At 43.1% G+C, this 27212-nt stretch overlaps 1 pseudogene; it reads left to right on the top strand.

Moving 5' to 3' along the window:
* The window catches only part of LOC139256387 (probable G-protein coupled receptor 139), a 54249-nt pseudogene extending 30320 nt beyond the window's left edge, over nucleotides 1-23929 (top strand).
* The last annotated feature ends 3283 nt before the right edge of the window (nucleotides 23930-27212 follow it).

Genomic DNA, 27212 nt, shown 5'->3' with positions numbered 1-27212 from the left:
AGAAGAAAACCAACGGTAATTCCACGGTTTGGGGATTCGTGTTGTGATGATCAGGAACAGAACATCTTAACTGATTCTCATTGAAAAGTGAAGAATACCGAAAAGATTGCTAGACATATACTGGAGTAATTCGTTGAAAAACATCTGGAAACATTCTGGTGAAGTGCGGACTTATTTCAGGAGAGACGGCTGTCTCTGGGCTGCAGACGGGTCGCAAAACATCACCTGTAGTCACCAGGACCAGCACCGGTCACCAATAATGTTTTGTTTATAATCAGTAGAGTCAAGGAGAATAAAGACTCCCCCAAATGGACAGGGACCCAGCCAAGTTCTCCTGGTATAATGACCCTCGCCAATGAGTCATCACAAACAGTATAGCACAGGAAGAACAGGATGTCCCAGTGCAACAAGATTACAGCAGGATACCAAGTGAAGGGAACTCATCGTTCCAAGGATACCTCCTGTCCCCGCACACCAGCTGACGTATGTTGTCACAATTGCACAATAGTCGGACATAATGTGAGGATCTTGAAATCTGAAAATGATTGTCTAGTTAAAGCAGGAGGCAGTGCCCAGTGTGAGCTATGGGTGAGAATTCGTTGACAGTCTGAAGTCTCATGCCAACTGAACTGGAGAGGATTCAGCATCACTGAGCAGCACTGTGAAATTGCCGAGTAAATTTCCGAGCTACATGTTTAAATATGTAGGCAGCAGAAGCCCATACTCCTCTCACCGTTCTGATTTCTTCTTGGAGCAGCGACACTGCTTCTGAAAACTCAGGTTTGCTTGTTTATTTGTAATGAAGCAGTACTTTTTCTGTGGTCACTATCTCTGAAATCTCCAGTAGCCCTATAACAATCCGACATTTCTGTGTTCCTCCGATTCTGGCCTCTTATGAACCGTCGATTTTATTTGCTGGAACATCAGCAGGAGCCCCGTCAGGTGCCTGGGCCATAAGCGCTGGAAATTCCTCCCTAAACATCTCCAACTCCCTACCACTCCTCCCTCATTTAATACGCTGCTTAAAATCTAATTCGTCAACTAAAGGTTTGGAGCCTTTATCTCCTTACGTGGCTCGCTGTTAAACTTTGTTTGATAATGCTCCTGTGATGCTCCTTGGGATGTTTTACTACATTAAAGATGTTGTATCAATGCCTGATTTATGTTTATATAAATACCAACGTTTATAATAAGGATTTGAAAGCCCCATTCATTCCTACTTTTGCTAAATTATTGTTCAATTGCAGAATTTGAGCTGTTGCATGGTAGAAATTACAAATTTGAATGAGAACCCCGTGCTCAGAGACGGTCCAGCTCCAATGCTGTAAACTCGCTGAAGATGAACGGCTCATTTGCTCGTATATATATATATATATGACTTCCACTGCACATTTAAAAAAAACATTTGATTATATAACGCATTTCACGACCAGCGGACAGCACTTTACAGCTAATGGAATACTTTTTGGAAAGTAGTCACTGTTGTAATGTGGGAAACGCTGCAGCCAGTTTGCGCACAAGCAAGGCCCACAAACTGCAATGTGATAATGACCAGATAGACTGTTTTGCAACGTGGATTTTGGGATACATATTGGCCAAGCCACCGGGGATAATAACTCCCCTGCTCTTCTCCGAAATAGTGTTATAGGAACTTTTAGGTCCATTTGAGCGGGCATCCGGTAACGCGGTTTAATGTCTTACCCGAAAGACTGGATTTCCAACTGTGCAGCGCTCCCTCAGGATTGCTCTGGAGTATCAGCCTCGATTGCTGTGCTCAACCTTCTTGAGTGGGACTTTAACCCACAATCTTCTGACTGAGAGGCGGGAAGCTACCCACAGAGCCACAGCTGACACATGGTTAAGTTATGGCGGTGGAGTGGGATTAGCGACCAAGAAACTGTAGGTTCGCTCATGTTCATTCTCTATTTATGCCTGCAAGACTTTGGTTCAGCTCCGCTATTCTCCCTATAAACAGTAGCTCTTGTTTCTGCTCACATTCTCTCACTCCCGTTTTACCTTTTCTTGCTCATCTCATTTTCTCTCTCCCACCTTTCTCCTCCAGGTTAATTATTCTTTCTCTCTCCTTTAACCACCTCGGCCTCCTCTCCTATTCTCATTCTCTCCTATTTATATGTATCGCACCCCTCTCCCATTTCCTCTCTCCCCCCATTATCCTCCTGCAAATTCTCTCCCACTATCTACGCTTTATCAATCCCTTTCTCTTCATCCCTTGCCTCTCCCGTCGTATTCTCGCTCTTTCCGACTCTATCCTCTTGTGTCCTATATCTACTACCCTCTCCTTTATTACTCTCCCTGGCCTATCTCTCCCTCTCTCTGTTTCTTTCTGACTTCAGTCTGTGCATTGTAACTTCTCAATCCAGGATTCCCTGTTTTGCTGACTTCCTTGATAATCACGAATCTCGTTAACGCAGAAATGCGGGGACCATCGACAGACTCCATGAGCACAAGATGCAGTGCAGATACTGCATCTTCTCGGTGATGCTTTGTTGGAAAGCGATTTTCATACTCTCCATACGGTGCAATGAGGATGCAGTTTCGTGGTTGGTGTTGGAAAATTACTCCATTTCTAGGTTCAATCTTTTTTTAATGATATTTTTCGGGCGTAAAACAAAGGCTTTAGATTCTTTGTGCTGCCCGTAATTTTAAATGTTGATCACATTAGCACAGGGCCTGCGCGGGGCCCTGACATTATCGAGTGAAACGAATAGCTGATTATTCAGAGCATGCCGCTGCCGCTGCCTAGTGAAAGTGACGCTGTGGCTAGGATCCGGACTGATCGCCCCTGATTCATTGTAAACCGACTCAGATCTGAATTCAATAAACAAACAGTAGAGGAAAGCGCTCAGAGTTCGAGGACTCCTGCACATTCCCACCTGCACTGACCAGCACGAAGCGACGCTGATCAACTGCAAATTGGGAAAATGGAACTACGGTGGGGTGCAGCTGGTGATACACATGAAGAAGATGAAACAGGTAAAGAGTGGGCGGAAAAGAGCCTGCAGCCCCGCCTGTCCCAGTCTCGTTCAAGACCATCGTTTCTTGCAAATGCTCTTCTGCTGGGACTGTTAAACGAGTAGCCTTGCATCGAATCAGGTCAACATACAATGGAGACAGTCGCAGTGCAAGGGAAAAGCATCCCCTGCCTTAACATTTTTTTAAAATCAAGTTTCGCAATGAAGTCCCTTCAAAAACTCTTAAATGTAATTTCAATGTGTCATTAGCAAAATTGCTGCGAAGAGAATGGAAACTAATTTAATGAAGTGTATCATAGTTCCAAATCAGAATCGGTATTGTTTCATCCACTGTAGGTCACGCGGATTGCACATACATAAATCTGAAACTGAGACAGGCTCATATCGGGGTACCTACAGTGAACCTACTGGAGATTGGAGCGCGTTAACCAGGATAAGAGTTAGGTCGTGAGCTCAGAGCGGATAATGCAAGCCCAGCAGGAGAATGTACATTCCACCAGCTCCGAACCCAAGGACGAAAGCAAAAAACGAGAAAGTCGCTATCAGTTTTGTGGGCACGATTTGATTTGAGCAAAAATATTGGGGTATCAGCAATTATCTGGGAATGTGCAAGTCCAATGCTTGGATCATTTATATATGAAATGCAAATACAGAGCCTTTTCCGATTGTTTTATTCATGCATGCGATGTGGCCGTCGCTAGCAAAGCCAACAGTTATTGCCCATCCATAATTGACCCTTGAGAAGTTGCTGATGTGACACCTACTTGACAACTGAATGGCTTGGTAGGCCATTTCAGAGTGGAATTTAATAGTCAATCACATTGCTGTGGGTCTGGAGTCACATATAGGCATGACCGTGTAAGAACAGCAGATTTCCTTCGCTAAAGGATAGTAGTGAACCAGATGGGGTTTTATGACAATCGGATAGCTTCATGATCAGCTACTTCTTTATGGCCCCACATATTGCGCGTATATCTTCCCTGATACGATGTTCTAATGGTCACCCTTACTGATACTAGATTTTTACGTGAGATGCATTCTATTACAAACATCCCAGCCACCACCCACACCCCGGCCCCCGCTCCCCCCCCCCCGCCCGCAGCCAAGTTGAGGAAGCTCTATTTGAAGCATAGGTTTTGCACATGAATGCACATCAGAACATAGGAATTGTTAGAAAAATAAAGACCTAGTCCAACCTTTCCTCCTTCTGCAATGCAAGTAGTCACGTGATTCTGTGATACATGTGTTGTTGCCGATTCACCGCCATCAATGTCTAACAATTAGGTTACAACTAATCAGGAGATGAGGCGAGGAACGTCCCATTGGTGGCAGATGTGTTGGCCAATGGTGCACATTCAAATTTTCCTCCAAAGCATGCTTTCTTACCACATGCCTGGTCTCAAAGTATTGATATACTGTGTTACAAGATGTTATTTTTTGAAATAACACGATTTAATTTCAATTTGAATGAATTAATTTTTGCTGTTTCCAGCTTCTCCCGAGGAAGCTGTTCCTTAGCCCATTTGATCGCTGACATTTCTATTCTATGACCCCTTGATGGAGTGAGTTTAGTCTGTCGCCAAACTATCTCATATGGGTAATTCTCCCATTGCAATTTTACTTTTCCAATTGACAAACTTTGTTTCCAATCGACCGCAGCCACGTCTCTTTTCCACTCACTGAAAGTAAATGCCTTCAAGTTGAGAATCTTCATGTTTTATTGTACCTTATCCCTTCCAGAAACGGTCTAAATCTAATTTATACAATCCATTGCACTATGTGCTCTGCGCATCCAACAAAAAGAACAATTTGCATTGATATCGCGCCTTTAAAGTAGCAAAACATCCCAAGGCGCTTCAGAGGAACGTTAGAAAAAAACATTTGACAACGTGAAAGATGACCTAAGGCTCGCTAAGAGATATAGGTTTTAAGGACGGTCTTCAAGTGGGAAAGACAGGTAGAATGGCAGAGGGGTTTAGTGAGGGAATTCCAGAGCTTAAGGCTCTAGGCAACTGAAGACACGACCGCCAATACTGGAAGGACTAAAATCATGGATGCTCAGGAGGCCAGTGTTATAGAAACCTCCCTGGTACGATGTACTCTTTGGTGAAACCTTCTTGGCATCAAATATTGTGTCTCCACCGAATCACTTTGGCACCATGCGCTAGATAACTAGCCTCCATAGCACCATTACTGGTTTTAGAAACATAGAAAATAGGTGCAGGAGTAGGCCATTCGGCCTTTCGAACCTGCACCACCATTCAATAAGATTATGGCTGATCATTCCCTCAGCACCCCTTTCCTGCTTTCTCTCCATACCCCTTGATTCCCTTAGCCATAAGAGCCATATCCAACTCCCTCTTAAATGTATACAATGAACTGGCATCAACAACTCTCTGCGTCAGGGAATTCCACAGGTTAACAACTCTCTGATTGAAGACGTTTCTCCTCATCACACTCCTAAATGGCCTACCCCTTATCCTAAGACGATGTCCACTGGTTCTGGACTTCCCCAACATCGGGAACATTCTTCCCAAATCTAACCTGTCCAGTCCCGTCAGAATCTTATACATTTCTATGAGATCCCCTCTCATCCTTCTAAACTCCAGTGAATTAAGACCCAGTTGATCCAGTCTCTCCTCATATGACAGTCCAGCCAGCCCTGGAATTAGTCTCGTGAACCTTCGCTGCACTCCCTCAATAGCAAGAACGTCCTTCCTCAGATTAGGAGACCAAAACTGAACACAATATTCCAGGTCAGGCCTCACTAATGCCCTGCACAACTGCAGTAAGACTTCCCTGCTCCTATACTCAAATCCCCTAGCTATGAAGGCCAACATACCATTTGCCTTCTTCACTGCCTGCTGTACCTGCATGCCAACATTCAGTATAACCGATGAACCATGCCACCCAGGTCTCGTAGCACCTCCACTTTTCATAATCTGTCGCCATTCAGATAATATTCTGCCTTCGTCTTTCTGCCCTCAAAATGGATAAACTCATATTTATCCACATTATACTGAATCTGCCATGCATTTGCCCACTCGCCTAACCTGTCCAATTCATCCTACAGCCCCCTAGCATCCCACTTACAGCTCACACCGCTGCCCAGTTTAGCATCATCTGCAAACTTGGAGATATTGCACTCAATTCCTTCATCCAAATCGTTAATGTATACTGTAAAGAGCTGGGGTCCCAGCACTGAGCCCTGTGGCACTCAACTAGTAACTGCCTACCATTCTGAAAAGGACCCGTTTATCCCGACTCTCTGCTTCCTGTATGCCAACCAGTTCTCTATCCACATCAGTACATTACCCCCAATACCATGTGCCTTGATTTTGCACACCAACCTCTTGTGCGGGACTTTGTCAAAATCCTTTTGAAAGTCCAAATAGACCACATCCACTGGTTCTCTCTTGTCCACTCTGCTAGTTACATCCTCAAAAAATTCCAGAAGATTCGTCAAGCATGATTTCCCTTTCATAAATCCATGCCGATCCTGTCACTGCTTTCCAAATGCACTGCTATTTCATCCTTAATGATTGATTCCAACATTTTCAGCACTACTGATGTCAGGCTAACCCATCTATAATTACCCGTTTTCTCTCTCCCTCCTTTTTTATGAAGTGGTGTTAAATTAGCTACACTCCAGTCCATAGGAACTGATGCAGAGTCGATAGACTGTTGGAAAATGATTACCAATGCATCCACTATTTCGACGGCCACTTCCGTAAGTACTCTGGGATGCAGACTATCAGGCCCCGGGGATTTATCAGCCTTCAATCCCATCAATTTCCCTGACACAATTTCCCACCTAATAAGGATATCCTTCAGTTCCTCCTTGTCACTCGACCCACTGTCCCCGAGTACATTCGGAAGGTTATTTGTGTCTTCCTTCGTGAAGACAGGATGGAAGTATTTGTTCAATTCGTCTGCCATTTCTTTGTTCTCTATTATAAATTCACCTGAATCCGATGCAAGGGACCTACATTTGTCTTCGCTAATCTTTTTCTCTTCACATAATTATCGAAGCTTTTGCAGTGAGTTTTTATGTTCCCTGCAAGCTTCCTCTCTTGCTCTATTTCCCCCCTCTTAAATAAACCCTTAGTCTTCCTCTGTTGAATTCTAAATGTCTCCCAGTCCTCAGCTTTATTACTTTCTCTAGCTAATTTATATGACTCTTCCTTGGTTTTAACACAATTTTTAATTTCCCTTGTTAGCCACGGTTGAGCCACCTTCCCCGTTTTATTTTTACTCCAGACAGGGATGTAAAATTGCTGAAGTTCATCCATGTGATCTTTAAATGTTTGCCATTGCTTATCCACCGTGAACCCTTTAAGTGTCCTTTGCCAGTCTATTCTAGCCAATTCATGCCTCATACCGTAAAGTTACCTTTCCTTAAGTTCAGGACCCTAGTTTCCAAATTACCTGTGTCACTCTCCATCTTAATAAAAAATTCTACCATATTGTGGTCACTCTTCCCCAAGGGGCCTCGCACAACAAGACTGCTAATTATTCCCTTCTCATTACACATCACCCAGTCTAGGATGGTCAGCTCCATAGTTAGTTCCTCGACATACTGGTCGAGAAAACCATCCCTAATACACTCCAGGAAATCCTCCTCCACCGCATTGCTACCAGTTTCATTAGCACAATCAATATGTAGATTAAAGTCGCCCATGATAACTGCTGTACCTTTATTGCACACGTCCCTTATATCTTGTTTTATGCTGTCCCCAATCTCACTGCTATTGTTTGATGGTCTGTACACAACTCCCACTAGCTTTTTCTGCCCTTTGGTTTACCACATCTCCACCCATACCGATTCCACATCATCCAAGCTAATGTCCTTCCTTACTATTGCATTAATTTCCACTTGAACCAGTAACGCCACCCCACCTCCGTTTTCTCTCTGCCTATCCTTCCTAAATGTTGAATACCCCTGGATGTTGAGTTCCCAGCCTTGGTCACCCTGGAGCCATGTCTCCGTGATGCCAATTACATCCTATCCGTTAACTGCTGTCTGCACAGTTAATTCATCCATCTTATTCAGAATACTCCTTGCATTGAGGCATAGAGCCTTCAGGCTTGTCTTTTTAACACACTTCGCCGCTTTAGAATTTTGGTGTAATGTGGCCCTTTTTGTTTTTTGCCTTAGGTTTCTCTGCCCTCCATTTTATTATTTTCCTTTCTATCTTTTGCTTCTGCATCCATTTTATTTCCCTCTGTCTCCCTGCATAGGTTCCCATCCCCCTGGCATGTTAGTTTAACTCCTCCCCAACAGGACTAGCAAACACTACCCCCCAGACACTGGTTCTGGTCGTGCCCAGGTGCAGACCATCCGGTTTGTACTGGTCCCATCTGCCCCAAAACCAGTTCCCTCTTTAGCACCATGTGCAGTGTATTAACCATGCCGCGCACGATATATTGCGATTATCTGCTCACTGATACAAGGTTCTAATTTTTGTATCCTACTTGGAGCCTAATATTGGATCTATATTCGCCAAGGAACTATTTGCTGCATTTGCACCATCCTTTGCTTGTACTTGGTTTCAGATACGTTGTATAATATTGTAGTTGAACGAATTGTAATGTTAATGCAACATATTGTTCCAGGGCCTCGTTCTCTGCCGGTACTTTGAGAAAGAAGGTGATTTCTGGGAAGAAGATGATTGAATTAGGGTCGGGGACTGGGATCGTGGGAATTCTTGCCATCCTGCTGGGTGAGTGAAATATTCCAAGCTATAGCAGTTTGTATATGTCAGGTAAAGCAGCGGAATATAACGTTGCAGCTTCGCTAAACATTGCGGATTGCCATGAAAGGGATGGACCATTGGCTAGATTACACCTCCCGGTTATATGCATTACTGTTCAATGCTTCAGTCTGCTCTTCTTGTGAAATCCTCACCATTGACAGTTCTTCACCGCTAGTTTTGATCACATTAGTATAAACATACAGAGCGAAGTTAACAATCTATCACTGTGCAGTGGGACTCGAATCACATATAGGAAAGGCTAGTTACAGACGGCGGGTTTCATTCGCTAAAGCGCATTAGTTAACACTGGGGATTTTTCTGACAAACCGAGAGCGTCATGGTCACTTTAGGTTAAATGTAGACTTTGTGTTGGAGCTCTTAACGTTAACAGCGAGTCGACATATAGAAATAATAAAGGGAAGATATATTAAATGGACGAAAGCCTCGCAATGAGCGATTACACATTGTCGCCATGACTCAGGATCTACCCTCACCTCATACCAGCTTTTTATTTCGAAATTGTTGTGTTAGGGAAATTGATGGGATTGAAGGCCGACAAATCCCTGGGGCCTGATAGTCTGCATTCCAGAGTACTTAAGGAAGTGGCCGTCGAAATAGTAGATGCCTTGGTGTTCATTTTTTAACAGTCTATCGATTCTGGATCAGTTCCTATGGACTGGAGGGTAGCTAATGTAACACTACTGTTTAAAAATGAGGGAGAAAGAAAATGGGTAACTATAGACCGGTTAGCTTGACGGCAGTAGTGGGGAAAATGTTGGAATCAATTACTAAAAATGAAATAGCAGTGCATTTGGAAAGCAGTGACAGGATCGGTCCAAGTCAGCATGGATTTATGAAAGAGAAATCATGCTTGACAAATCTGGAATTTTTTGAGGATGTAACTATTAGAGTGGACAAGGGAGAACCACTGAATGTGATGTATTTGGACTCTCAAAAGGCTTTTGCCAAGGTCCCACCCAAGAGATTGGTGTGCAAAATCAAAGCACATGGTATTGGGGGTAATTTGCTCATGTGGATAGAGAACTTGTTGGTAGACAGGAAGCAGAGAGTCGTGATAAACGGGTCCTTTTCAGAATGGTAGGCAGTGATTGTGGAGTGCTGCAGGGCTCAGTGCTGGAACCGCTGCTCTAACAATATACATTAATGATTTAGATGATGGAATTGAGTGTAATATCTCCAAGTTTGCAGATTACCCTAAACTGGGTGGCGGTGTCAGCTGTGAGGAGGACACTAAAATGCTGCAGGATGATTTAGACAGGTTAGGTAAGTGGGCAAATGCATGGCAGATGCAGAATAATGTTATTAAATGTGAGGTTATCCACTTTGGGGGCAAAAACACAAGGCCAAATATTATCTGAATGGTGGCAGATTAGGAAAAGGGGAGGTGTTTTTTATATATTCTTTGGTCAGTTGTCTATTTATTGGTATTACAATCCTCTTGATTTAGCAAACTGAGGTTGTAGAGCAATGGAATAATTCTCTGTCTAGAATTATTCCATTTGCAATCGAGAACCTCAAAGCCGCTGTGAGATGTTCTGATTTTAGAGCATTTGATTTAGGTGGAAGAGAGATCTGGAGTACAACCCTCAGTAGGACAGGACTAGCGGATCCAATACACTCTCCAGAGGGACTGCGAGTCCAAACTTCACAGCAGCAACCAGAACATCAATAACAGTTTGCCACTTCTTGCCTTTCTGATAAACGTGGGTCTCGCTAAGTATGTTCTTGTAGAAATTCCACGAGGATTCCTCAAATCAATGGGGCAGAAATCCCTGCCTCCCCGGGTCCGTACTGAGTGTGTACGTTCTCGGGAATGCTTCGCAAAAGCCGATTTTCGTCGCATAATAAGCATGCGCTGATAATTGGCTTTTCCAATCTGTCAAGCTCTGGTCTGACAAATCCTCCATATCCCCACCGCCAGGACATTCGCTTGCGCAAGATTGCGGTATTGTCCCATCTCTTGCCCCGTGAATGTCCTGAAAACGCTTGCACCTAGTAAAAGCAGGCGCATCCCCTACTTTTAACAACATAAGAGTTTTAAAACATATAAAAAATTGACAAATAACATTAAAAAAGACACATTTCTTTTTAAAATCCTGCCCACTAATGTAAGTTAATTTTAAACCATAATTAAGAAACTATTTTTAAAAATCGGAAAAATATTTTTCTTTTCTAAGACAGTTAATGGCCTGAAATTGCAGCTGCACTGGTTCCATACGATGTGTGTACGGACCCGGCGAGACCCGCAAAAGCCAGCTGTTCCAATCTGTTAAGTTCTGGCTTGACACAACCTCCGCTTCTCAGCAGTAAGGCTATTTGCATAGGCTATTTGCCATCTCTTGCCCAGTAAATGTCCTTAAAACTAATTCGCATGGTATAAGCAGGCACATAGCATACTTTTACCAGTTTAAGAGTTTTAAAATATATAAAGTAAATGTTGGTCCCGTAGAGGTTGATACTGGCGAATTAATAATGGGGAACAGGTAAATGGCAGAGACATTGAACAAATATTTTGTATCGGTCTTCACAGTAAAGGACCGATACAACATTCCATTCGGGGATAATCAAGAGGCTATAGTGAAGGAGAAACAATACATTCACTATCACTAAAGAAGTAGTACTAGGTAAAATATTTGGACTAAAAACGGAAAAGTACCCTGGACCCGATGACTTGCATCCGTTTCTCCGAAAAGAAGTCACGGCGGAGATAGTGAATGCATTGCTTGTAATCTATCGAAACGTCCCTGGATTCTGGGGAGATCTCAGCGGATTGGAAAATCGCAAATGTAAGGTCTCTATTTAAAAAAGCAGGCTGACAGAAAGCAGGAAAATTCAGATCGGATGACAAGAACCTGTCTTTCGCTGTTACAAATCAATAGAGGAGAAAGCTTCTTGTTGCCTAATCCTGTGTTTGTCTCCAGAACAGAATGGCGAATTTTTCTTTGTAATCTGCTTTCAGCAGACAGACTGCAGAAATCCAAGCAGATATTAATAGAAGAAGCAAATTAGCGAAACTGTGGCAAATTGATTTCAATGCAGGCAAATATGAGACATTCCTCCATGGACCTAAAAAGCACATAAGATGATACTTTATCAATGGTGAATAGCTAGAGCCAGAGGCCGCCCAATGATATGTGGAGGGTTGCATAAATAGATCATTAAAACGTCATGAACAGGTACATAAATTACCAAAAATACGAATGGAATGCTAGCCTTTATAACTCGTGGACTCGAATGCAATGGACTACAAGTTATGCTATAGCTCTGCAGAGCCCTGGTTACAACACCTGAAGTACAGTCAGCTGTTCTGGGCAGCACACCGTGGAAAATATATTTTAAGTTGTAAGTTTACCAACATATATCCTGGACTCCGAGGTTCAATTTAAAAGGAGAGATTATAAAACTAAGGCTGTATTACTTTAAATTTACAAGGTTAAGACGATGTGAGCAAAGTGTTCAATATATTAAGGGGAACTAATAGAGTAGATAGAAATAAACTATTTATGGTACAGGTGGAGTCCAGGCCTAGGGGGCATGGTTTAAAGATTTGAGGGAAGATAATCTCAATTGTTAATTTTAAATCTGAGATGCATAGATTGATAAACATAGTAGAATAGAGCAGGTTAATATATGGCTGGAGAGATGGTGCAGGAGGGAGAACTTCAAATTCTGGAGCATTGGGATCAGTTCTGGGGAAGGAGGTAATTGGTTGCGCCTGAACAGGGTCAGAACCAATACTTTCGGGTGGATGTATTGCTAGTGCTACTGAATAGGATTTTACCTCATTTGCAGGGTGTAACATTAGATTGGGGAAATAAAGTGCTCAAAGTATCCGCAGAGACAGCGAGCACTAAAGTAAGAAATATTGAGGTATTAGGTGGGGTCAAATAAGAGATAATACAGGATGGTCCAAGATCGTTTTAAATCTTTCAAACCAATATTCAATTCTGCGTACAGGGTGATGGCGCTTCTGGGGAGTGTAGCCACAGCCAATTCCAAAGCACCATGTGTGGCTCAGCTTCACGGCGGGAGCGGGGGGGGGGGGGCGAAGGATAAAAGAGCTCTCGTTATTTGTGATTCTATAGTTAGGGGAACAGAGATGCATTTCTGCGGCCGCAGACCTAACTCCAGAATGTTATGGTGCCTCCCTGGTGCCTGGGTCAAGGATGTCACAGAGCAGACGCTGGGAATTCTGGGGGGAAAAGGGTAACAGCTAGATGTCATTGTCTATATCTGGACCAATGACATAGGCAGAAGGAGGGATGAGGTCTACAGGCAGAATTGAGAGAGCTAAGAAGAAAATCAAAGGGTAGGTCCTCAAAGTTAGAAATCTCCGGGTTAATACTGGTGCCACGTGTTAATGCGTATAAGAGTGGAAGGATAGAGAGGATGAACGCTTGGCTGGAGAGTTGGTGTAGGAGGGAAGGCTTTACATTCTTAAGGCTTTGGACCCGCTTCTGCGGAAGAAGGGACCTGTACAAACCAGAAGGGTTACATCTTAACAGCGCTGGAACCATTATCCTCGCGGGGAGTTTTGCTTGTGCAGTTGCGGAGAGTTTAAACTAGTTTGGCAGGGGGGTGGGAACTTGAAAATAGATTCAGTAGTGAAGGAAATAAAGCAGAAATTGGAGAGCCAGAATTTTGAAAGCGAATCTGTAAGTCAAAGGAAACAAGGGTTAAGAAGTAGTAATCAAGGAGGTCTTCCTGTGCTAAATGATATACACCTTAATGCAAGGAATAAAGCGAATAAGGCTGGTGAGGCAAGAGCACTGGTAGATACTTGGGAGTATGACATTATAGTCATCAGAGATACATGGCTGAAAGCGGAGCAAGTTTGGCAGATCAATAGTCCTGTTTACAGAATTTTTAGTCAAGATAGAGAGGGTGTGGGTTGGCGATAAAATGTGAGGGGTTGCGGTATTGATGAATCTGAGAGATTATACCGTGGTGAGAAGGGATGATAGGTTAGAAGGATTATCAAATGTGGCCACACGGGTCGAATTGAAAAATAAAGTGGGGCGATCACTCTGCTGGGCTTGTATTGCAGACCCCCCAAAGAGTAGGAGGGAGAAATAGAGGCAAATATGTAGGCAAATTGCTGTGAAGTCCAAAAACCACAGGGTTGTAAAAAGAGGGGATTGTACTATCCAAATATTGATTGGGACAAATATAGCGTGAAGGGTATAGAGGGTGCAGAATTGTTAGAATGCATTCAAGAGAACTTTTTTAGTAAGTATGTAACAAGCCCAACATGAGAGGAGATGTTTTTGGATTTAGTTTTGGGAAATGAAGCTGGGTAGGTTGAAGGGGTATTAGTGAGAGAGTGCTTGGATACCAGTGACCATAATTAAGTCAGATTCAATTAGTTATAGATAAGGAAAGTTAGGCCGGGAATAAAATTCCCAAATGGTGGAAAAGATAATTTTGCTAGGTTGAGGATTGATTTGGCCATAGTGGACTGGAAACAGCAAATTTTGGGCAAATCAATGCAGGAAAAGTGGGAGGCATTCAAGGAGGAGATGAGGAACGTTCAGGCCAAACACGTGCCATTAAAGAAAAAGGGTGGGATTAGTAATTATAGAGCACCCTGGATGTCTAACAGGATAAAGAAAAAAGGGAAGCAAATGTTAGATGACGACGGCTAAATACTATAGAATATTTGGAGGAATATAAAAGTTAAGACGTAAAATTGAATAGGATATGAGGAATACTAAGAGAGAGCATGAAACATTCTTGGCTAATAAAATTGAAGAAAACCCTAAGATGTTCCAGAAATATATTAAGATTAAGAGGGTAATTAAAGAAAGGTTAGGGCCTTTTAGAGATCATGAGGGTAATCTTTGTGAGGAGGCAGAAGATTTTGGTATGGTTATTAATGAACACTTTGCATCGGTTTTCACAGATGAAAGGGGAAATGCAGATACTGCCATCGAGGAGGAGTGTGACATTCTGTTTTAAAGAAACATAGTGAGAGAGGAGGTATTCACTGGTTCAGCAGCTTTTAAAGTAGATGTCCCCAGTCCCCAGGAAATGCATCTCAGGCTATTGAGCAAAGTAAAAAAGGAAATAGCCGAGGCATTGACCATTGTTTTGCAGTCCTCTTTGGATTTGGCCATGGTGCTGGAGAACTGGTGGAATTCTAATGCGGTACCCTTCTTTAAGAAGGGAGAAAACGATAGGCTGAGTAATTACAGGCCTGTGAGCGTGAACTCGGTGGTGAGAAAATTATTTGATAAAATACTGAAAGACAGGATACACCTACATTTAGAAAGGCAAGGATTAATTAGGGAGAATCAGCAAGGACAAAAAACGTTAGTGGGAGTTGTGTACAGACCTCCAAACAATAGTAGTGATGTTGGGGAGGGCATCAAACAGGAAATTAGTGGTACATGCAATAAAGGTGCAGCAGTTATAATGGGTGACTTTAATCTTCATATAGATTGGGCTAACCAAACTGGAAGCAATACGGTGGAGGAGGATTTCCTGGAGTGCATAAGGGATGCTTTTTTAGACCAATATGTCGAGGAACCAACTAGGGGGGAGGCCATCTTAGACTGGGTGTTGTGTAATGAGAGAGGATTAATTAGCAATCTCGTTGTGCAAGGCCCCTTGGGGAAGAGTGACCATAATATGGTGGAATTCTGCATGAGGATGGAGAATGAAACAGTTAATTCAGAGACCATGGTCCAGAACTTAAAGAAGGGTAACTTTGAAGGTATGAGGCGTGAATTGGCTAGGATAGATTGGCGAATGATACTTAAGGGGTTGACTGTGGATGGGCAATGCCAGACATTTAGAGACTGCATAGATGAACTACAACAATTGTACATTCCTGTCTGGCGTAAAAATAAAAAAGGGAAGGTGGCTCAACCGTGGCTATCAAGGAAAATCAGAGATAGTATTAAAGCCAAGGAAGTGGCATACAAATTGGCCAGAAGTAGCAGTGAACCTGAGGACTGGGAGAAATTTAGAACTCAGCAGAGGAGGACAAAGGGTTTGATTAGAGCAGGGAAAATGGAGTACGAGAAGAAGCTTGTAGGTAACATTAAGACGGACTGCAAAAGTTTCTATAGATATGTAAAGAGAAAAAGGTTAGTAAAGACAAACGGAGTTTCCCTGCAGTCAGAATTAGGGGAAGTCAGAACGGGGAACAAAGAAAAGGCAGACCAATTGAACAAATACTTTTGTTTCGGTATTCACTAAGGAGGACACAAACAACCTTCCGGATATAAAAGGGGTCAGAGAGTCTAGTAAGAAGGAGGAACTGAGGGAAATTCTTATTAGTCAGGAAATTGTGTTGGGGAAATTGATGGGATTGAAGGCCGATAAATTCCCAGGGCCTGATGGACTGCATCCCAGAGTACTTAAGGAGGTGGCCTTGAAAATAGCGGATGCATTGACAGTCATTTTCCAACATTCCATAGATTCTGGATCAGTTCCTATGGAGTGGAGGGTAGCCAATGTAACCTCACTTTTTAAAAAAAGAGGGAGAGAGAAAACAGGGAATTACAGACCTGTCAGCCTGACCTTAGTAGTGGGTAAAATGATGGAATCAATTATTAAGGATGTCATAGCAGTGCATTTGGAAAGAGGTGACATTATAGGTCCACGTCAGCATGGATTTGTGAAAGGGAAATCATGCTTGACAAACCTTCTGGAATTTTTTGAGGATGTTTCCAGTAGAGTGGACAAGGGAGAACCAGTTGATGTGGTATATTTGGACTTTCAGAAGGCTTTCGATAAGGTCCCACACAAGAGATTAATGTGCAAAGTTAAAGCACATGGGATTGGGGGTAGTGTGCTGACATGGATTGAGAACTGGTTGTCAGACAGGAAGCAAAGAGTAGGAGTAAATGGGTACTTTTCAGAATGGCAGGCAGTGACTAATGGGGTACAGCAAGGTTCTGTGCTGGGGCCCCAGCTGTTTACATTGTACATTAATGATTTAGACGAGGGGATTAAATGTAGTATCTCCAAATTTGCGGAGGACACTAAGTTGAATGGCAGTATGAGCTGCGAGGAGGATGCTATGAGGCTGCGGAATGACTTGGATAGGTTAGGTGAGTGGGCAAATGCATGGAGATGAAGTATAATGTGGATAAATGTGAGGTTATCCACTTTAGTGGTAAAAACAGAGAGACAGACTATTATCTGAATGGTGACAGATTAGGAAAAGGGGAGATGCAACGAGACCTGGGTGTCATGGTACATCAGTCATTGAAGGTTGGCATGCAGGTACAGCAGGCGGTTAAGAAAGCAAATGGCATGTTGGCCTTCATAGTGAAGGGATTTGAGTACAGGGGCAGTGAGGTCTTACTACAGTTGTACAGGGCCTTGGTGAGGCCACACCTGGAGTATTGTGTACAGTTTTGGTCTCCTAACTTGAGGAAGGACATTCTTGCTATTGAGGGAGTGCAGCGAAGATTCACCAGACTGATTCCCGGGACGGCGGCACTGACATATCAAGAAAGACTGGATCAACTGGGCTTGTATTCACTGGAGTTCAGAAGAATGAGAGGGGATCTCATAGGAACATTTAAAATTCTGACGAGTTTAGGCAAGTTAGATGCAGGAAGAATGTTCCCAATGTTGGGAAAGTCCAGAACCAGGGGTCACAGTCTAAGGATAAGGGGTAAGCCATTTAGGACCGAGATAAGAAAAAACTTCTTCACCCAGAGAGTCGTGAACCTGTGGAATTCTCTACCACAGAAAGTTGTTGAGGCCAATTCACTAAATATATTCAAAAAGGAGTTAGATGTATTCCTTACTACTAGGGGGATCAAATGGTATGGCAAGAAAGCAGGAAGTGGGTACTGAAGTTGCATGTTCAGCCATGAACTCATTGAATGGCGGTGCAGACTGGAAGGGCCGAATGGCCTAATCCTGCACCTATTTTCTATGTTTCTATGTTTCTATGATTATTGCCGTTGCTTTTTTAAAAGCCTCCATTATTTCTTGGTTTATATTTCGTCGAACAGTGTAGTTACTGTTCGGGAGCCTAAAGACTATACCCACCAGCGTCTTTTTAACCATTATTGTTCCTTATCTCCAACTAAACTGATTCAACATCTTGATCCTGTAAGGCAATATCTTTTCTCACTAACGTACTGATCTCATTCTTTATTAACAATGCTACCACACCCACGTTTTCGTTCTGTCTGCCCTTCCGAATTGTTAAATAATCCTGCATTTTTAGTTCCCAGTCCGGGTCACCTTGCAACCACGTCTCTCTAATGGCTATCAAATCATAAACATTTGTATCTGTTTGTACCATCAACTTGTCTATATTGTTACGAATGCCACGTGAATTCAGATAAAGAGCTTTTAAATTTTTTTAATGTTTTTGGTACGACTTCACAGTAACACAGGCTCGAAGATGGCTGATAACTTCAGGAAGTCAGTCAGGTGACTCCCGCTTTATTGTTGTAAACAGCAATGGCTGCAATGCGACAGTCATTATCATAGGCAGTCCCTCGAATCGAGGATGACTTGCTTCCACATCAAAAAGTACACAGATGTTTAAATGAAGGACCTAAAATTCCAGGTCCAGAACCAAATCTTGAATGGCGGAAAATGCCTGTGCGTGGATTTTTTTTAACGTGTGGTAGCCGTTGCATACCAGCCACTATACGGGCTTTTCAGAGCTATGTCTTGGTCCAGTGGCAAGGGTTAACCAAGACGACAGGAGACCAGCTCTGCTCGTCTACTGGTGGAGCTATATATATTACACTTCTTACTCCTTAATTAAGAAGTAATTATATAACAAACAATTGTCATACCTAACTTGCATGGTTTTACATAACAAATTATATGGACTTATTTTGCCATAATTACAAATCAAGGTTAACAAATTGTCCTCCGAATCGAAGAGGATATCTTCACTCTTGAACAGATCATTACACATATGTTGCCGAAAGTAGACTCAATTCAGCTTCAGTGATCCCAACCAATTTCTTCCTAGTAATGTAGGCTTGACACCTGCTACTGCTCAGAGAAGCAAGCTCTGAAATTGACCTTGTATTTCACCGGTACGATCATAGGACCTACCACAGGAATGTTCTCTTCCAAGTAGCCTAGCAGCTCTATCTTGGATGTTTCCAATGGGAAATCACGGAATTTATCAAGATATAGCGAATTCCGGTAGTATACTCATGGATGCTCGTGTTGATTTTCAAGCATATCTTGGATCCTGCAACATCTACGTGGATGATGATAGTTTTAGAATCTCTGTTAGATATGATCGTGCTCCTGATGATGTTTTGATCTAACAACTCCTCACCCTGTTGTTTTTCTTCCAAGCTATGTAGTCTCTGGTAATTTCTACTTAATGCTTTGAAAGTTGGTTTAATTTTCATTCGGCATGCCTTCACAATATTGCCAGTTTTCCTGCAAAATAAACACTCCACCTTCACATATGGAAACTTTGAGCAATGTGTTTTCCCAAACACCGATATCATAACATCAATGCGTTGTTACCATTGCCAGTTGCTGAGACATTGGGGCCCAACTGCCTTTTACTTTTAACCTGCAGGCGGTTCAGCTCAGTTGTCTGACGACTGGAAATGGTCTGAAATTCTTGGGAATATTAGTCGGCTATATGCATTGACATAGCTGTCTGACAAGCAAAATCAAAATTCAAGTTAGGTGTTAACAATAATTTTCTTCTGATTTCATCATTGTTTATCCCACAAACAAAGTGGTCATGCAATGTTTGGTCCTGAAAGTTTCCGAAATTGCAGTGATTAGATAGCTTTCTTACTGCTACAATGTACTTACTGATAATTCCGTCAGTTAACTGAACTTGTCTTCTGAACCGATAACTTTCAGCAATTTCCAGGGACTCAGGACTATAGTGGTGTTTTTACCTTAGTTAGAATCTGGTGAAGTGATGTGTCCTTTGGCTTGACAGGCACAAGCAAATTTTACAGGGTTTCATACACCTTGGTCCTTGCTTCAGTTAAGAAAATAGCATGTTTTCTTTCCATCACCACCCGGTTATGGCTTTCATCGGGGACTTTGATGATACTATTTGTGGTGAAAAACATTTCTGGCCGCTCCACATGTGCTCTGAAAGGTTCAGAGTTGCGTTGAAACTCCCCCAAGCGCCCAATTATTCCCATAGCTGTGGCCATTTGGACTCTAGCAGTTCAGTCAACTGTGCCTATAATTTGCTTTAGATTTTTATTGGTTAATCAAATTAGAGAATCTCTCAAAATATCTCAGTCAGATGGATGAATCATCCACCAACAAAAATTTCAGCCAGGTTATCCCATTATCCCATCCTCGTCGCTAATGTTATATTTTCGGTACGAACTCACGGACACAGGTGGCTGATAGTTTCAGGAAGCCAGTCAGATGACTCCCTCTTTATTGTTTGAAACAGCAATAGCTGCAATACCACAGTAGTCCACTAAGTGGAGCTATAAATGTTACCATTTTGTTCCTAATTTGACTCCACTTTCTGATTCATCATTCTATTTATAGATTCTCTCCTTTCCTGGCACGCTCTGGTTTTCCTTTCCCCCCAGTGCTACCCTGATCTAGTACCTTCTCCTTATTTTTTGACGTCTTGATGTTCACCCACCTGAAATCCCCCCACCCCCACTAATTAGTTTATGGCCTGACATCGTTATTGTGAAAGGAAAAATAGTGTGCATTGTCTTCTCGTCAATTGTCCTATGACTGAACCCAACACCCTATAACTCTATCATTTCATGGTATTGATCATCAATCTTCCGCGATCAGTTATATATCAGTTGTTGATTGTAGTGATCATGAGGAGGACTTTCCAGTAATAAGGTTTTGAAAGTTCCCTCCAGAGTACCTTGTCTCCACATACATTACTTTTCACACACAGTGTGCTATAATCTCCCAGAAAGTAACTTACAGCAAAGAAGACAATGGCAGATCACTTTAAACAGCGTGTTCTTTAAAACAAATGTCGGGATGTGGGTATTTCTGACAATACTGAAATTTACTGTCTATGTACAGTTGCCCTTGCGACGTTGGTGGAGAGTCTTCTCCTAAAGATTTACACAAGTGAGTATATGTTTAGGTCATTTCAGAGGGAAGATAAGAGTCAACCATGCTGGTCTGGGACTGGAGTCTTATCTAGGCTTAAACGGGGTAAGGACAGCAGGTTTCTTACACTAAAGTACATTAGTGAGCCAAGTGAACTATACAAAAATACAACCGCTTCATGGTCACTATTACTAATACCAGAATTATCTTCCAGGTTGCTTGAATCCAGCCACATAATTCCATTACAACCAAGGCGCCCAGGCACCTGAATCAATTGGGGATGAATCACTGGTTGAAATGGCGTCCAGGCCTCAATGAATCCAAATTCTCCTTATTTAATTAATTAATATCCAGCCTGCTGATGGGATTTTTCAAGGCTCATCTTGCAGTCCAGTGCAAATCTGGGCCCGGGCAGGAATGGGAGAGCGGCAGGAAGAATCTCTTCTCAGAAAATTTCCACAACTCGCAATTTGCGTCTTTTTGGCGGATTTTAAAGGAGACCAAATCCGATCGCTAAAGTTCAAAACTCAAGTCATGAATGAGTGCTCCAGGCAATATATTGGGTTTGTAATTAATTATAGCCCATGAATGGGCGGCAAAATGACAAAAGCTGGAGCATCACTGCCAGGCGCACACAAAATTCAATCTCACTGCTCAAATAAATGATTGTGGTGCTAAATAAAGTCTTAAAGGCCTAGCTGATTGGCGTGACATTCAAAGGGTCGACCAATATGGGGTGCAATCAATTCATCATTGCCACATAAGTTATCCCAAAACTTAAAGGGGAAGTTTATTGATATGACCACATTCTCAGCATTGCCGCCTGTGGAGCTGCATCAACAAGGAGAAGAATAACACGGAGAAGGAGCCGGAGGACTGAAACAGGTGTGCTCATGGCAGTTCCTCCTCAGTCGGGTGTTCAGGGTGCATGAATGCTTCAACAAATGTAACTTAACAACATATGTACCACGAGCTTCACACACTGCCCAAAGCATCAGACCCACAGCACTCACCCACTGTCAATCTCCACTGAACAGAATTCACACACACATCTTAACCTTTCCACACAATGGCAACTGTCCAACGATGGCAGGCACAGAGGTCATTCATTATTGGTTTGAATATGATATGTGTAATATGTTTATTTATATATTTATTAATGGAGCTTGCTATATTTTTTAGTCTCTCTCATTCACCGTTGCGCCCAGGAGGAGGCTGTGATATGCCGAGACACATGGATGGTATGATGACGATCTGGTGAAGAAAATGTATCTGGGGTTTAAATTATACTGGTATATGGCTGGAGGTCTCTTTGGAGGGGGTGGCAGAATTCTGTGCTCACTAACTTGTTGATTCGAAGCGTTTAATACACTACTCCTGGCTTCATTGAAGGTATGAGAAGTGTTCTGGCAATATGCTCAGATGGAAACCCGTGCTGATGAGAGCTCTGATGTTCCTCCTCAAACCTCCGCACAAATGTTCCCATATTTCTGACTGCCGTCGCTCCCGCTCCCATAGATACTGAAGGGCGAGGTGCCAGGGCAGTGCAACACACATTAATGTTCTTATCTGCAGCAGTTTCAATATTTGAACAATAAATGTAGCCACTTTTCATTTGCCAGAAGACTGCTGTTAAAAAAGAACCATATTATTAATCATATAAGTTGATCCACTGGCTGAAAAGAAACCACTGGAACTAGTTTGCTCTGACAGCTGCAAATGGTTAATGTGGAACCCATTAAATAATATTCCTGGAGTCAGTATTCTGCAGCTGTGCACCTCTTTTCCCTATCGCTGTCTGTTCGAGGTGCTATAGTAGTGGCTGGAAAGAATTGTGTAAATTGAGCTCCCAGTGACAATTGCACATTCGCTCACGTCACGATCTGCTTGATGTTGAAGCCCCCGGCAATACTTCGTACCGGTCGCGCAATGGGGAGTCTAAATTTGCCTTGCACCACCGGAGTCACCTCGCCCTGGCGCAACTGGATCAGTGCCACATTGCCGCCCTCTGCAGGCGCTAACAGGGGGGAGCTAACAAACTGCATTTTACCCCATTGTCCTTAAAGTAATCCGAGAAAACAGCTGCATTTGTCTGATTGGATGGAGTGAAATGAGTGATATGTAAGGGGAGTGTGTAAGAGGCTTTCTAAGAAGCAAAGGATCACTTGCCAGGCGAATGTGTAAAGGAGATTATTGTGATGGCAAGTTTGTTGACTGTCTTTTTTTCTTTCTTACAGTGAACATGGAGGCGTTTTTTTATTCTATCCCAGAGGAAGTGTGGGCTCTCCAGATGGATCACTCTCTACTCGGTGGCCATGGCAGCGGCGGATCTGATGGTGGTTTTTACAGAAGTTATATTGAATCGCATTATTTACTATTACATCCCAAACTCATCCCTGCACATCACCCCTGTGTGCAGTTGTATCATTTTCCTGGTCTGTGTAGCGAGGGACAATTCTGTCTCGTTAACCGTCGCCTTCACATTTGATCGGCTCATACCCATTTGTTACCAGAAACTTAAAGCAGTGTATTGCATTCCGAAAATGGCATCTTCTGTGATTGCAACAGTTTGTCTACAGTTGTGCTTGAAGAACATTCCTTGGTGTTTTTCGTTTGAACTTGTATATGTCATTGACATTTGTACCATGGTTCTGCCAATCAAAGCCTGAGTTTTACACGTTACCTGCCTACATTGGATATGATTGGCTCCACCGAATCCTCACCCCATTATTGCCCTTTTCCTTTATTTTGCTCTTTAATGCTCTGACAGTCAGACACATTTTTGTGGCCAACTGATTTCGAAGGGTATTGCTGTCCAATCAAGGCGGGGCTCAGGTCGATCCAGAAAAGGAGAACTGAAGAAAATCCATGATTTTACTCTTCCTCATATCGGGCAGCTTCATCGTGCTATGGACGCCCTATGTCTTTAACTTCTTGTATTATAGAATCTCAAATACATATTATTACACAGGTCCATCTGATTCCGGATATATCTTACAACTGGTGGTGTACATGTGTCAGCTTTCCAGCTCATGTACCAACACCTGCATCTATGTGGTAACTCAGGCTAAATTCAGAGAGGAGTTGAAAATTATGTTCGGAACTCCGTTTACATTAGTTGTTAAGTTACTCAAATAAACACAACTGAATTCACTTAAGCTCTAACATGCTGGACTTACTAATTGCATTCGTCCCCCAGCAATGTCATGGCACAGACTCTGAAAGTGAGACGCATTCTGTAATTGCATAGGCCTGCTTTGGGCAGTCGGCCGAGCAACTACACATTGTGCTGCCGGCATCCGAGCGGAATATGAACTTACCTGATGGAGAACCACCTTCGTGAACATACTCTTTGATACTATGTACTAGAGGGCAATGTAAGGGCAATGTAAAGGCCATCAGATCTCAGAGGTGTACCAGATTTGGGCCTCGTGCTCCAATCAGGAAACAGAAATTCTCTCCTTCATTCACAGTCTCCGGAAAGGGAAAAGTAACATTACTAAAGCTTTCCGGGATAGACAACCTCGGACCGAAATTGCCCATCTTCTTAAGGCTTCTTACCACCGTATTGTGGTTCCGGGAGGAGCTCCTCGGTCACTGGGAGAAGATGATTGAGGAGAACTCTAGCGATAACTTCCCAGTGGCTGATAACAAAGAAATTCCCCTATAGCTGCCACAGTTGGACTTGTCCCCTTTATAAAAAATGGTCACAATCACTGCATGTCTGAGATCTACCGGCATGCTCTCCTCCCTCCAGATGAGAGAGCTCAGGTCATGTATCTGCGCCATCAGCGCCCCTGCACCATACTTTAGGGCCTCAGCAGGGATTCCATTCGCACCAGTAGACTTGTTATTCTTGAACTGTTTTATGGCTTTGCCTACCTCGTGCAACGTTGGAGTTTCGACCCTGCGGGGCACAACAGACATAATCTTTGCAGCGCGACAATTGCAGGAAAAATGCAGGGAACAGCTCCAGCCCTTATACGTGGCCTTTTTCGATCTTACAAATGCCTTTGACGCTGTCAACCGTGAGGGTCTATGGAGCGTCCTCTTCCATTTCGGATGCCCCAAAAGTTTGTCAACATACTTTTTATGCTTCATGATGACATTCAGGCCGTGATCCTAACCAACGGATCCATTACAGACACAATACACGTCCGGACTGGGGTCAAACAAGGCTGTGTCTTTGATCCAACCCTCTTTTCACTCTTCCTCACCACCATGCTCCACCTCACAATCAACAAGCTCCCTGCTGGAGTGGAACTAAACTACAAAACCAGTGGAAAGCTGTTTAACCTATGCTGCCTCCAAGCCAGATCCAAGATCAACCTAACCTCTGTCGTTGAGCTGCAGTATGCGGACAATGCCTGCGTCTGTGCACATTCAGAGGCTGAGCTCCAGGATTTAGTCAATGTATTCACTGAGGCAGAAGAAAGCATGGGCCTTAAGCTTACCATCCGTAAGTCAAGGATCCTCCACTAGCCTGTCACCACCACTCAGCACTACCCTCCAATCATCAAGATCCACGGCGTGGCCCTGGACGACGTGGACCATTTCCCATATCTCCGGAGCCTCTTATCAACAAAGGCAGACATTGATGTGGAGATTCAACATCACCTCCAGTGCACCAGTGCAGCCTTCGGCCGTCTGAGGACAAGCGTGTTTGAAGATCAGGCCCTCACATCTACCACTAAGCTCATGGTCTACAGGGATGTGGTAATACCCGCCCTCCTGCATGGACCTGAGCCATGGACGATGTATCGAAGGCACCTCAAGTCACTGGAGATATATCAACATCGATGTCTCCGCAAGACCTTGCAAATCCCCTGTGAGTACAGGAGCACCAACATCAGTGTCCTCGACCAGGCTAACATCCCCAGTATTGAAGCACTGACCACATTCGATCAGCTTCGCTGAGCAGGCCACATAATTCGCATGGCAGATACGAGATCCTCGTAGCAAATGCATTATGTAGAGCTCCTTCATGGTAAACTAGGCAAAGGAAGACAGCGGAAAGATTACAAAGACATCCTCAAAGCCTCCCTGGTAAAGTGCAACATCACCAGTGATATGGATTTATTTTCCCATAATTACAAATCAATCTTAGCAAATTGTCCTCTGTTTCGAAGAGGCTACCTTCGGTCTTGAACAGATCATTACAAACATGTTGTCGAAGGTAGACTCATTCCAGGCTGATCCTGAGGAAAGATTTCCTCGAAGAGATACCCTTGAGTTACACTTTAACTCTCTACAAATTCAGACTGTGTGTCTGCCTGTCTCGGACTCAGACTTGAATTCTGACTTTCTCTTGGACTTGTTGCCAGTACATATGATGCAGGATATGCTACTGCTACTTTACCTGTATCAAAACTATCTAATAGGTCAGAAATAATCGAACCAGTCCAACATTCATATCCTTCCGCGTCTGAAGAAAACGTATGATCAATGTGAAAAAACCGAAGCTGTCCATAATCAAACATCTTGACCAAATATGTGTGAGGTTCACATATCTTCACCAGTCTTCCTGGTAACCACTTTAGCCATTTATCGTGATGGTTCATCACGCCTTGGAAAATGGCAGGGGCAAAAGACACTCAAAATGGTAGCCTATTAAATTGCAATAGGCCTAGAAGAATATTCATAGTCAAACATGACTTGGACTCCTTATCTACTTCAAGTTGTAAACAGGCATTCATAAGCTCCAACATTGAGAAGGTCTGATCACATGTCTGTGTTATGAACAAATCTCCTACATTTGGCAATTTATTGTGGTGATTACCCTCTCGAAGCTTGTTTATGGTTACTTTATAATCACTACACAGCCTTACCTTATCATTGGACTTAGGTAAGACAAAAATGGGTGTAGCCCAATTACATAGATCCATCTTAGAGATAATGTTCTCAGCCTCTATTGTTTTGAGTTCTTGCTCAACTTTCTCCTTGAGTGCATATGGTACGGGATGTGGCTTGCATTAAACTGGTCTAGCGTCATTTGGTACCCTGACAATCGCCTTGAAGCCTTAGATCAGACCGCCTGTTTCGCAGAGCACCTTTGGATAGTTCTTGATGACTTCATCCTTTGATACTAATCCCGTTTCCACATGGAAAATCGCACTCCAATTCAGCTTCAGTGATACAAACATAGAAACATCGAAAATAGTTGCAGGAGTAGGCCATTCGGCCCTTCAAGCCTGCACCACAATTCAATATGATCACGGATGATCATTCCCTCAGTACCCCTTTCCTGCTTTCTCTCCATACGCCTTGATCCCCTTAGCCGTAAGGGCCATATCTAACTCCCTCTTGAATATATCCAATGAACTGGCATCAACAACTCTCTGCGGCAGGGAATTCCACAGGTTAACAACTCTCTGAGTGAAGAAGTTTCTTCTCATCTCAGTCTAAATGGCCTACCCCTTAT

The sequence above is a fragment of the Pristiophorus japonicus genome, chromosome 3, assembly GCF_044704955.1.
Source record: "Pristiophorus japonicus isolate sPriJap1 chromosome 3, sPriJap1.hap1, whole genome shotgun sequence".
NCBI classification, from domain to species: Eukaryota; Metazoa; Chordata; class Chondrichthyes; family Pristiophoridae; genus Pristiophorus; species Pristiophorus japonicus.
The sequence above is the reverse complement of the archived record's forward strand: the minus strand, read 5'-3'. Positions and strand labels throughout refer to the sequence as shown.